This window comes from Euprymna scolopes, chromosome 16, assembly GCF_053919585.1.
Source record: "Euprymna scolopes isolate OS-2025 chromosome 16, ASM5391958v1, whole genome shotgun sequence".
NCBI lineage: Eukaryota > Metazoa > Mollusca > Cephalopoda > Sepiida > Sepiolidae > Euprymna > Euprymna scolopes.
The window spans coordinates 24,538,084-24,550,751 of record NC_136497.1 but is presented as its reverse complement, the minus strand read 5'-3'; positions in this window follow the sequence as shown (position 1 = coordinate 24,550,751).

Here is a 12,668-nt window from a genome sequence, read left to right as displayed (position 1 = left end):
GGAAAGCAAGATTCATTAAGGCATTTGTTGTAGAGTTTGGAGAGAACTGGAGCTACTTTGGCTGAGCACTTTTTTAATAGCACAGCTGGGATGAGGTCGGGTCCACATGCTTTGGAAGTGTCAAGGTTTTTTATGATAGCATGCACCTGAGCAGGGGTGATTTTCAGATCGTCTAGCGTGGCGTCTGTCCGCATAGGAAATTGAGGTAGGGGGTGGTTTAGAGGGTCCAGTGTGGAGTTTGAGGCAAACCGACTGGCAAGCATGTTAGCCTTCTCGGTTGCTGAGCAAAGAACCTCGTGATTGTTGGTTAGTGGGGGAATTGTTGATTGCCCATTATTTACTACACTGTTGTAGATTTTCCAGAAGTCACGAGTTCCTAGTTTTTGTGCTTCGATGCATTCTTTTTAGTGGTTTCCGTAAATTCCCTCTTAGCTGTCGCTATTTCTTTCTTAACGTTACTTCTAGCTTCTATGTACTTCTGTCTGTTTGAACTGGACTTATGTCGGTTAAACCTGCGGAATGCATGCTGCCTTTGAGCAATGGCAGTTGCGCAAGTCGTAATAAACCATTGGGGAAAGTGGGGCTTGCTATAGAATTTCCGCATGGGAACATGCGCTTCGATTGCAGTTTTGAACCATTCAGTGGTCTCGGTTGCACACTGTTCAGCAGGAAGAGAAAAAATATTTCCCCATGGGGCGTTTCTGATGAGATCTCTGATAGCTTCCCAGTCAGCCTTTTTATAATATCTCGTTGTTTTGAGCACTGGCTCTTCAGTTTTGGGTCTAGAGTTTAGGGCGATTTCAACCATTATCACCGCATGATCAGCGTTCCCAAGTGGGCTGTCGGCTTTCGTTACACAATCATCAGGAACTGTGGTCAAAAACAGATCTAATAGTGATGCGTGTTGTTCTTCCTGATCAGGGAAGCGGGTTGGAAAAGTAACAATTTGCGCTAGGGAGTGAGATACAGAGAAGCTATGAGTTGCGCTGCCTGCTGCATCTGTGTAAGTAGAGAATCCAAGCCAGTTTTTGTGATGGACATTAAAGTCGCCAAATACATGAACTTTGGCGCTAGTGTCGAAGGAGAGTGCTGTGTCTATGCTGTCAGATACTTTGTTTATTATGGTGCAGTCTTGGGTCGAGGGAGAGCGGTAGAGAAAGTAAAAGTAGCTAATGTTGTGTTGCATGATTAGTCTAAAGCACATAAAGGCTTGATCATCCGTTTCTAGGTTTGTTTCTCTAGTCAAGGGAAGGGTATTACGAATGTAAACTCCAAGTCCGTGCATATGTCTGTCAGAGTCCTTACGGCAGAGTGGGAGATATCCAGGCATGTTAAAGTAGTTAGAGGGGATGGAGGAGTGTAGGTTAGTCTCACTTAGTGCTAAGATATCCGGGGTATTTGTTAGGAGAAATGCTTCAACATCAGCTAAATTAGTTCTAAGCCCACGGATATTTGTGAATGCTAGCCTCAAGGGAGGAGGCAAGTTGGATTTGTTTGACCCTAAGCCTGGTTTAAGCTTATTTTTAGATTGTACTGTCATCATGTTTTTTAACGAGTTTCAGTTGGGTTAGGGGAAGCCGAACAGGAGGTTATGTAGAATATCACACATGCATCACAAGTAGACCATCAGCTGACCCTCTAACTAGGACTGTGGCCTCAGGAAAGCCCACCGGGGATGAGTGCAGGGTCCCTTTCCTTGCGCGCCATGGCACTGCAAACATCCCGATATTATTCAACTGTTGATGGAGCAGCCGCTCTAAGCGCTACCAAAGAGTTAGGGCTCCTGTACTACCAGTCGGAAACAGCAGCCAGTAACTGTCAATCCGATACCCTCAACCCATCAGAGGAAGGTCAACCCAATCTAATTGCTCAGGCATATGTGGTACTCAAGCATTCTCAAGTGCCCAGCTTTAAGGGTGGGGTGTGTCGGGAGTGGGGAAACGGCGTTCATTGCCCTAGACAAGAAACAAGATCTACCACTGGGTGTTTCTGTCGAATCACTGTCATAGTATCTCTGCGCCTGACTAATAGGCAAAGAAAGAGTATGGAAGCCGGGCGATAGGCAGGACCTATCTACTCCTTAAGCATTTTAGGTTTGCAAACCGGTAATTTGATTGAGTCACCAGCTCTAGGAAGGTTGTCATCCAAGACTGAAGAGGCCTCCCTCCTCTTTGGTTTAGTTTCAGAGTTTTCCTTCTCCTAGACGGATGATCTGGAAAGATCTACTGGGTCCGTCACCACTGAGAGGGTTTGCTCCGCGCCTGGGTTCTAATCCAGGCATTTCTGCGACCCCGCGTGGTTAGTTAATGTTATTGGGTTAGTTTGTAGAGGTTATATCTGCTGAATAGTTACACTCCTCAAAGTGGATTAGGGACATTGTTATTTCATTGTTACTGGATAAAGGGGTTGAGTAGAGCTCATGCAGTGTAAGCAACTATGATTGTAAGGAGGCTTGTTAGGAGGAGATAATGTGGTTTGAGGCTTTCTCTTTTGTATATATATATTTTTTATTTTTTCCTTTTATTTTTTTATTTTTTTTATTCATGTGAGCTTGGGTCTAGTATAATATTAGAGTGTGAGTAGGTGTTAAGAATTGAACTACGAGTTGTGCCCAAACTATATTTTAGATGATAGCAGGGCATGAGATGCGAGTGCAATATAGTACGGGTAAAGCAGTAAGTTTTGAATCATGTGTAATTTGGTAAATAGATATGGGCTGGTTTTAGTAGGTAACCTGGTTAAAAAAGGGCATTACTATGCTTCCATTTCCATTGTTACTGGGAGAGGGTATAGGTAAAAATTCGTGCAGTGGAAGCAGCTAAATTTGCTACAGTATTGGATTGAGAGAGACGAGTTAATGTATGGTTAGATATAGTTTTGTAAGTTTAGGAATGGATGCTTAGATATGGTTTAGTAGGTTTAGGATTAGGATGAAGTGTTAGGGTATGATTTACTTGTTATTAGAAATTCTGATTTGGTGCCCAAACCGAATATTTAGTAAGACTGAAAGATATGCTCAGTATAGATACAAGAGAACATTTTATATGGAGTATAGTTATACCTGATAAATATAGGTTATTGCATATGTTGTAAATATAGTTAAATATAGATGGATGGATAAGTAGTATTGTATACGAATGCATGGAATTTTGGACAATTTGAGTAAGTTGCCTTTAGACTACAACGAAGGAGAATGACTTCGCCTTTCTCTTAATATCCGGAAGTTTTTATTTCAATGAGTACCGGTTTAGTTTGTGTAATGATTATTATATTAAAGAGATATTAATGGTTGCTGTTCATTATAGATTACTTTAAGTCAATGTATAGGACTATGGCTAGTAAGTATTTACTTAGAAGCTTGGTTATGGGTTAGGAGTTTTAATCAGGAGCATGCCTAGGAAATTTTGGTTGTTAATGGGTATCGATTTACGAGTCTGTTAGGGTCAAGGGCGGAGAGCAAGGACCCCTCTAAGTTACGTGAAATGGATTAGGTTTAGTGGCAACTTGAGAGATAGAGCAGTTTGATTTGTTAGTGATTAGGAGAAAGAGAATTTAAGTAAAAAATAAAAAGGTTTGTCATGCAAAACAGATAATGCAGTCATCTTGGAGGTAAAGTATCTATAGGGGGTACTTAGTATACAACCAGCAGTATTTTTCAGTTTTGAGAGGAATTTTAGGTACAATAGTTTCATGGTTTGTTGTACAAGTCCGTAGTCTAGGTCAGGGACGAAGCACTTCTAATATTGCAACTGGGTGTATCTAATTTTAAAAGTAGTTGGATAGAGTATTATGAGGTGTTCTACTTAGCTTAGGGATAGAAAGAAAATTTAAGGTAATATTCAGAGTGATATAAGCAATTTCATGAGGATTAGATATATGATCACTGGATGTTATGCTGCTCAGAAGAATTCTTGTATCTATTCAGAAGGATGTCTTGGTGATATAAGATTTGAGAAATTAAGAGTCTGAGGATACAGAAAGTTGTGAGCTGATGAGGATTCAGTACAGGCGATTATATATAGTTAACAAAGGTGGTTTAGTTTAGTACGCACATATTGTACATATTAAGTATACTGCTTCAGTTCTATCCTCTATTGTAAAGGAAACCCCGTCTGCATTTCGATTGGCAATTTTGTCAAAAGAGGAAATTTAAAACAGCTTATCTAATTTTTGAGTATATCAGTTTATAGACAATTGTACAGACTGATAGAATGTTTTGTCAGACATAGGAGCCCATCGTCTTCGTATTTTGATGAAATGATGGATCAAGGGATCAAGAGCATAGGTGTCCGGAAAGGAAATGGCAGTGTACAAGGAAGGGGGGGTCACTGATATCTTATTAACGTTATTTTAATTGAGAAAATTAACATTTAAAAAAAAATCGCCTTGCGATGGCTGATTTATATTAAGTAACGTACTTAAATAAAGTTTTCATATCCTCTAAATAAATTAGCATAATTTTTTTTTTTTTTTACCGAGTTTATCTTTACTATAGCATTGACTTATTATTTAAGTGAGATGGGATTTGTAAACTGCGAAATGGTCTATTTAAGTGGAGAAACTTATCGGTTACAATATGCCTGGAAATGTAAAGAATATTTGCTATTAAATTTCATGCTAAACAGTTAAAGATTTTACTTAGCTTTGGTTTTCTTTTCTTGGACACTCGAGACTAAAAATCAGGGTGGTCGTTTCTCTTGGCCCCGCAAGGTCAAATGGCATTTGTGGTACCAAGATGTTATCTATTCAGTAGAGGACTGGGTAGGCTACTTTAGGGGGAGGGGGTCACTTAGTGAAAAGTTTTCCATTTGGCGACGCGACAATGTTTCCTCGCTTGTGTATCGTTTTCAGAGATATTAATGTTAACATTTGAATACGCGTTCCAAACAAATATGATGGAAATAAAATAATAGCATATATAACGTAAAATAATAGCATATATAACGTACAAGGTGAACAGCGGAAAACCGAAAAGGAAATGTGCAGTTGTTACTACAGCTTTCGAAAAGAATTTAAGTCATATTCACCGTAAGGATTTGTTGAAATAAGTTAAACCGCCGTGAAGGAAAACCATAAATAAATTAACGAATGGTAGAGTTTCAGGTTTAACTCAATAAATCTAATTATTTATATGTTATATGTTTTTTTTAAAAATACATGCAATAATTGGACATGCAATAAGTCTGGATTTATAACACGGTGGAAATGATTTTGAAATAAAGTTTTCATATCCTCTAAATAAATTAGCATAATTTCTTTCTTTTTTTTTTAACCGAGTTTATCTTTACTATAGCATTGACTTTTTATTTAAGTGAGATGGGATTTGTAAACTGCGAAATGGTCTATTTAAGTGGAGAAAATTATCGGTTACAATATGCCTGGAAATGTAAAGAATATTTGCTATTAAATTTCATGCTAAACAGTTAAAGATTTTACTTAGCTTTGGTTTTCTTTTCTTGGACACTCGAGACTAAAAACCAGGGTGGTCGTTTCTCTTGGCCCTGCAAGGTCAAATGGCATTTGTGGTACCAAGATGCTATCTATCTATATATAATTATTTCCACAGTCAAACAATGTCGCATCTCACAAGACTCATGACAGCTAACAAACCGGAAGTCCAACACTCGAGCATCAACTCTTATTTGGGCTCATCAGTTAGACATATCCGAACTCAGGATTCAAAACATGACCCCCTTGCATGCGAGGCAACTATTCTGCCACATAGGTAAACGCGCCACACACAAGAAGTTCTTAACTAACACAGATCAAGCAAACCGCGGCGAAATCCGCCTATGGAATGGACCTACGTTTCGAGACGATATATATATATATATATATTGTAGGGAAACAAAGGGGGCCTCATCAACAGAATGAGTTGGTAAGCTAAGCAAAAATAAATGAATAAATAATCAACTGAACCATGCGAAAAAGACTGTCAGATTCAAAACAAAGCAAAAACAAAACAAAACACTAAACGGAGGATTTCGAAAACGACTTCACCAACATCCAATTTAAGAGGTTGAAGGCAAATTACAGGAGACTAAACCAGACCTTGAATTGGACGGACTATTTCCCTAAATGAGTTCGTAATTAAAGGATACTCTAACCTAACTTCCAAATCTGACCCCCAAGATCGCCATGGGCATGGAATATGTGCCTATATAAAAGATGGCTATCCATGTGGTAGGGGCATCTCCAGAGAAGATCCTAACTTACCCTATATGTGCTTCCGAGTAGCACTAGCTCACACTACGGCATTTATATTTACTCCCTATCCCCCCATAACAGCGGAGTTACTATCGTTAAAAGCATATCTGAGAAAATTGACCAAGGTCGATCAGCATATCCTTCAGCTAACATTCACGTATGTGGAGACTTCAATGTTCACAATGTGAAATGGTTGACCCACTAAAACAAGACCGATGATGAAGGTAGATTCTGTTATGATTTCTCCATTGCTTATGACCTAACTCATATTGTTCACGAACCCACCCGTGTGCCCGACAATGACGGCCAGTATGCAAGTCTCCTAGACCTTTTTCTCACAACTTGTCCTGAACTATGTTCAGTTTCTGTTCTGTTTCCTCTTGGATCTTCCGACCACTCAGTTGTATCAATTGAGATAAAAATGAAATGTAATAAGTCCCCAGACGTACCTCTCCATCGTACAGTATATCGATACACTAAGGCTGACTGGGATAGTTTCCGTACATTTATATCGGATCTTCCTCTGCGTTCCATGTTTAAAAAGGATGTGTCGTCTATAGTATCAGACCTGACGGAATGGTTAATTGTAGGTATAGACCGTTTCATACCCTCGAAAAAGTTCCAGCAAAAACCTAACAGTCAGCTAGGTTTTTCTCCAGAATGTGCTGCTGCTATTGCGCACAGAAATCACTTTTTCCACTGCTTCCAACGTAATAGATGTATGGAAACTAAAGCCGCTTTCAGGACTGCCAGCAACCATTGTAAGAAAGTAATAAAGAACGCAAGAGAGTTGTATGCTCAGTCCGTCAAGTCCAAAGTAGCTGAGCAGCGGCTTGGTTCCCACCAGTTTTGGCAAATGGCAAACAGAATCCTGAACAGAAGCGTGTGCTCTATCCCAACTATCATCAATGGACCTGATATAATCTCGTCAGCATCAGACAAAGCCAAACTCTTTGCCAAGAACTTTGCAGCTAATTCTACCCTTTGCGACCAAGGCTGCCAACCCCCAATATTTCCTCCTGTATCAGAAAACACGCTATGTGATATACATATATATGTACGTGATGTTGCCAACCTTGATTCCAGTAAAGCAACCGGCCCTGACGGTATTCCAATTATAGTACTCAAAGAACTTCAACCAGAACTAGCGCCCCTACTTACGAAACTGTTTAAACGTTGTCTTAAGGAGAATAGCTTACCATCACCCTGGAAAATCTCATCAGTATGCCCTGTATTTAAGAATTCAGTTGATCTCTCATCTCCCTCTCGGTACAGGCCAATAAGTCTCCTGTGCGTCATGAGTAAGTTGCTGGAATCTGTGTTAAATACAGAAGTAATCAACCATCTAAACAAAAATAACCTTCTTAGTGACACACAATATGGTTTCCGTTCTGCTAGATCTACAGCAGATGTGCTTATAGTTATATCTCATATGATTAGCAAATCTCTCGACGGAGGCAACGTTTCTAGGGCAATTGCTCTTGAGATATCTAAGGCCTTTGATAGGGTATGGCATAAAGGTTTACTCTCATAAGATCTCCAGCTATGGTATAGCTGGAAATGTCTTCTCAATTATTAAATCATTTATTTCTGATAGGTTCATAAAAGTATTAGTTGATGGGCAAAAATCAGAAGCTCACAGTATAAATGATGGAGTCCCTCAGGGGTCCATCCTGGGCCCAACTCTTTTCCTGATCTACATTAATGATCTTCCAAATCACATCCTTACATCATTCGTAGACATTTTTACTGACAACACTACCATCTATGGTAGCACATCTAAGACAGTAAACGGCCAAGTTCTCTCCGATTCTTTCTCCTCTGATCTTGATCACGTTGTACAATGGGGAAAGGAGTAGCTGGTTACTTTTAATGCATCTAAACCCAAGCTTCTCTCTTTACATCGTCAACGTTCTGATCCCCATCTGGCATCAATTATAATGAATGGCTCTCGTCTTGGGGAGGCCTCAAGTTTTGACAGGCTTCTGGGCTTGACCTTTAGTCCTAATCTTAAATGGAATACGTACATCAAATCTGTTGCCAAGGCCGCTGGAAAAATGGTCGGATCCTTCTATCGATCCAGTAGATATCTCACTGCTGATGCAATTCTCTATCTATATAAGAGCCAGATACGTCCAAGGATGGAATACTGTTTCCACATATGGGCAGGAGCTGCTAGAAAAGACTTGTCCTGTCTTGGTAGGGTTCAAAATAGACTTCGTGGCCTGATGAGAGATATTCTGTTCTCTTCGCTGCAACCTCTATCTCACAGAAGAGATGTTGCGAGTTTGTCTGTGATGTATCGTTATTTTCATGGAAAGTGTTCGACGGAGCTTCAATTTATGGTCTCCCCTCGCCAAACTTTCACAAGAAACATTAGACTAGCTGAAAATATTATCAATAATTTTCCCCAGTCTTTATCTGTGCTTAAACCTAAACGTAGATTCCATGATCAAAGCTTCTTTCTTAGAACTGCACGCCTGTGGAATTGTCTTCCGTTTTCCTGCTTTCCAGCTGTCTATAATATGGTTGTCTTCAAGTCCAACGTGAACAAGTTTCTGATGAGCCGTTCCACTTAAGTTAACAAATTTACCGAACTTCCATTACTATCGATTACTATATTGTTCTTTTGACTACTCTACACTCTTTAACCCTTATCCTTGAGTGGCCTCTTGGCCTTGATAATGTGATGACGCCTATGTAAAAAAAAATACACTTCTGTTATTTTCAGTAGGATTTAAATGACGAAACGCAACCTATCTTTAAATGCAATAAATTCTTATTAATGCAGATCGAAGAAATCGCTTTTAAAAATTTGATTACAGCGCATATAACGACGTGCATATGAACAGTCTAACAACTATAGAAAATATCAGGGATGCGCAACTTTGAACATTTTTCTTGCCTTGACGAAGTAAAAAACCGAATTCGAAATCTAGTCCAAGATGATATTTACTTTTCTCTACAAACCTTTTATTACAGAAAGTCTTCCGTTACTCTTGTAAGTTACCTTGGATCCTAGATTATATCTATAGGACGATCGTGATATAAACAAGCATTTATCAAACTTAACTCAATATTATGCTCTTATACCATCACGATCAAGACTAGATAATGAATTCTTAAGGCGTACGTTATATGGTTGTGAAAGCTGAACTATATGCCCCTAAATGCAGAAATGCATTAATAGCGCAGAAATTTGATTTGTAAGACAAATGTTAGAGGTCGTTTGGAAAGATCACATTTCTAACGAGGAAATATGAACTAGATGTGGTTGCACTAAAGGAATGCTGATGGAAATTCACCATGAAAAGACAAATTATGTTCTTAGGACATATTTATCGTCAAAAAATCATAGAACATCTGGTACTGACTGGTAGAATGCCAGGATCGAAAAAGCAAAGTCGACCGAAGCGCACTTTAATGGACAACTTGCTTTATTGGACAGGATTATCGTCAAAAGTCGAGCTGTTTCAGGCTATGGATAGCTGCCCGCATTGGAGAGCCGTGGTCGCCGAGGATGTTAAACGGCAGGGCCGTTGCTATTGTTAATGATGGGTCCTTTTCTATTCTGTTGAATGCATACGACCAAGGTGTAATATCTTGTTTCTACTTATGAATTCACAGCAAGAACTAGTTTTCTACCATATCTAAAAAGAACTTCATTTCTTCTCCTATGTACTTCGCGTTTGGCGAAAATTTCATGAATAGAATTTCTTTTCAAGAACTTCCCCTCTGTGGAACGCATTACCACGGAGCTATTTCCTTGAATGCTATAAACTGGTTGTCTTCAAATCTGACGTAAACAAATATTTCTTATAAACTGCTCTCATAACTTACTAAACATTGTTCATTCTACTAATTATTTATAATCATTTCATTATCTCATCCTTCTAGGGCCTAGTGTAGTATCTGTTTTGTTTTCATGAGAATACCATCTAAAACATTATCTCGTCCTTTGAGAGCAGTGTAGTATGTGTTTGTTTGTTATATTATTTACATTATATTTCTCTTAGATTGTCTGTCTGTTCGTGCGAATTTTCCGCGGACACTACTGGGCTGATCTGGCTGAAATTCAATACAAATCGTTGCCATGATAAGTTGCAACGAACTAAGTATTCTGTTATCTATTTGATGCAGTTAGGCATTAGTAGAGATTAATATGGATTAGTCACCACAATACCACATTTACTTTAGAAATTTTGTCGGAAACTACTAAGCTGATCTAGCTAAAATTTTGTATAGACATTTTGCGCTGATATTGTGCAGCGAACTATAGTCAACGGTTACAACTATTGTCTGTGGTTAATGGTAAAAAGTAAAGTAAAGTATATATATATATATATATATATATATTTCTGTGGAAATATAATTTATTTCCTTATAATATATACCAATCCTTATTTAAGAACAATATAATGAATGAATTACAAAATGACTGATATAATAATTAAGTGATTGATTTTGTGCTACGAAACAGATACTGTCAAGAATAATTCGTGTCAAAGGAATAAAATTGTAAGATGGTCAACGTCACGAACTTTGAAATATAGACTGTTTTCATTCATTCACTATATATATATATATATACACTAGCAAAAGTACCCGTCGTTGATTGGGTTCAAAACCAGCCTACAGAAAATGGACTCTGATTTATGAAAGAATGATAGGCTATGAAAAGGAAGGGTTGTAAAGGGATAGCTTCGAATTTGGGGGTATCAAAACCAAAGCAAAATATGATGAAAGTAAAAATAAAATAGATAAACCCCATCATTTATTATACCATACCTGTTCACACTGAACCACTTATCACAATATTCTGTGGATCTATATTAAAAAAACTTGTTAAACTTTGTGACATATTTCCATTCTATGGAGGCCAGGCGCGAACGCAGATCACACAATTTTATTATACAATCCCTAGTTAAGTTAAAACATACTTATCAAAGTATTCTTATGTACATCTATATCAAAAACACGTGTAAACGTTTTTTTTTATTTTTAATTTTTTTATTTCCATACTTTGTGGACCAGGCGCGAACGCAGACCCCACAATTTTAATGAACCACCGTTCTACCAGATCAAACATACCCATTCCTGTTCTCGATACATCTTCTGTCATTATATGTAATCAGTTTTTTTAAAGTAATCAACCACATAGGAGCCTGTTTGTGAACACACACACACACACACACACACACACACATTCAGCTTTATATTATATATATATATACATATATATATATACATATATATATATATATATATATATATATATATATATATATATATATATATATATATATATAGGGAAGTGTTGGAAGGCTGTCAAGCTGTAAAGAATAATGCTCCCTCTGGTGGTATATTTTTGCTAACGTATATTTGTATATTTTGCCGCTTTTAACTCGGATCTCTCTCTAATATATTACCATATCTGACGTGGCATAAATTACTTAAAAGCATCGAGCACATTTTTTTCGTATATGCGCCAACTATTTGTCAACGACTTGCAGAAAATAAGGCCAGATACTCATATCTTCCAGAAAAAGACATCTTTTCTTTGTTTGAATTTGGGGCTTCTCATAAAATTATGTCTAAACGAGATTTGCAGATAAGTATAAAAATTTCTTTGATTGGATTCATTAAGCAAAATCTATGATATTATGGTCTACATCACCACCATCATCAGCACCACAACAACAATCTTCTTCTTCTTCTTCTTCTTCTTCTTCTTCTTCTTCTTCTTCTTCTTCTTCTTCCTCCTCCTCCTCCTCCTCCTCTCATCACCATCATTATCGTCATCAATATTAATAGAATAGCGTGTGTGTTATTTTCTGTGTCACGCTTACATCCGGGTTGTTTAATTGTTATGTACTTCCATTTCTTGTAATAAATCTTTTTACCAAGAATTCTTCATAGTTTTTCGTCTGAGTTTCGATTATAGCTGATGGCACTCAAGCCATTTAATTTTTTAATAAATAATTATACTAAGAATTCTTCATAATTTTGGTTTCGGTTTCGATTATAGCTGATGGTACTAAAGTCATCTATTTTTTTTAATAAATAATTTAACCAAGAATTCCTCATAAGTTTTGGTTTCGGTTTCGATTATAGCTAATGCCACTTCAATAATCTATTTTTTAAAAATAATTTTATCAAGAGTTCTTCACAAGTTTTGGTTTCGGTTTCGATTTTAGCTGATAGCACCTTAGTAACCAACTTTTTTATAAATAATTTTATCAAGAGTTATTCATAAGTTTTGGTTTTGGTTTCGATTACAGCTGAAGGAACTAAAGTTATATATATATATATATATATATATATATATATATATATATATATTTATAAGTTTGAGATTCGGTCTCGATTCAAACTGATGAACACAAGTCATATATATATTTATATTTGAAATCGCAACTTTATGATATATAAAAATCGATAGAACATTTACTCTGTAGTAA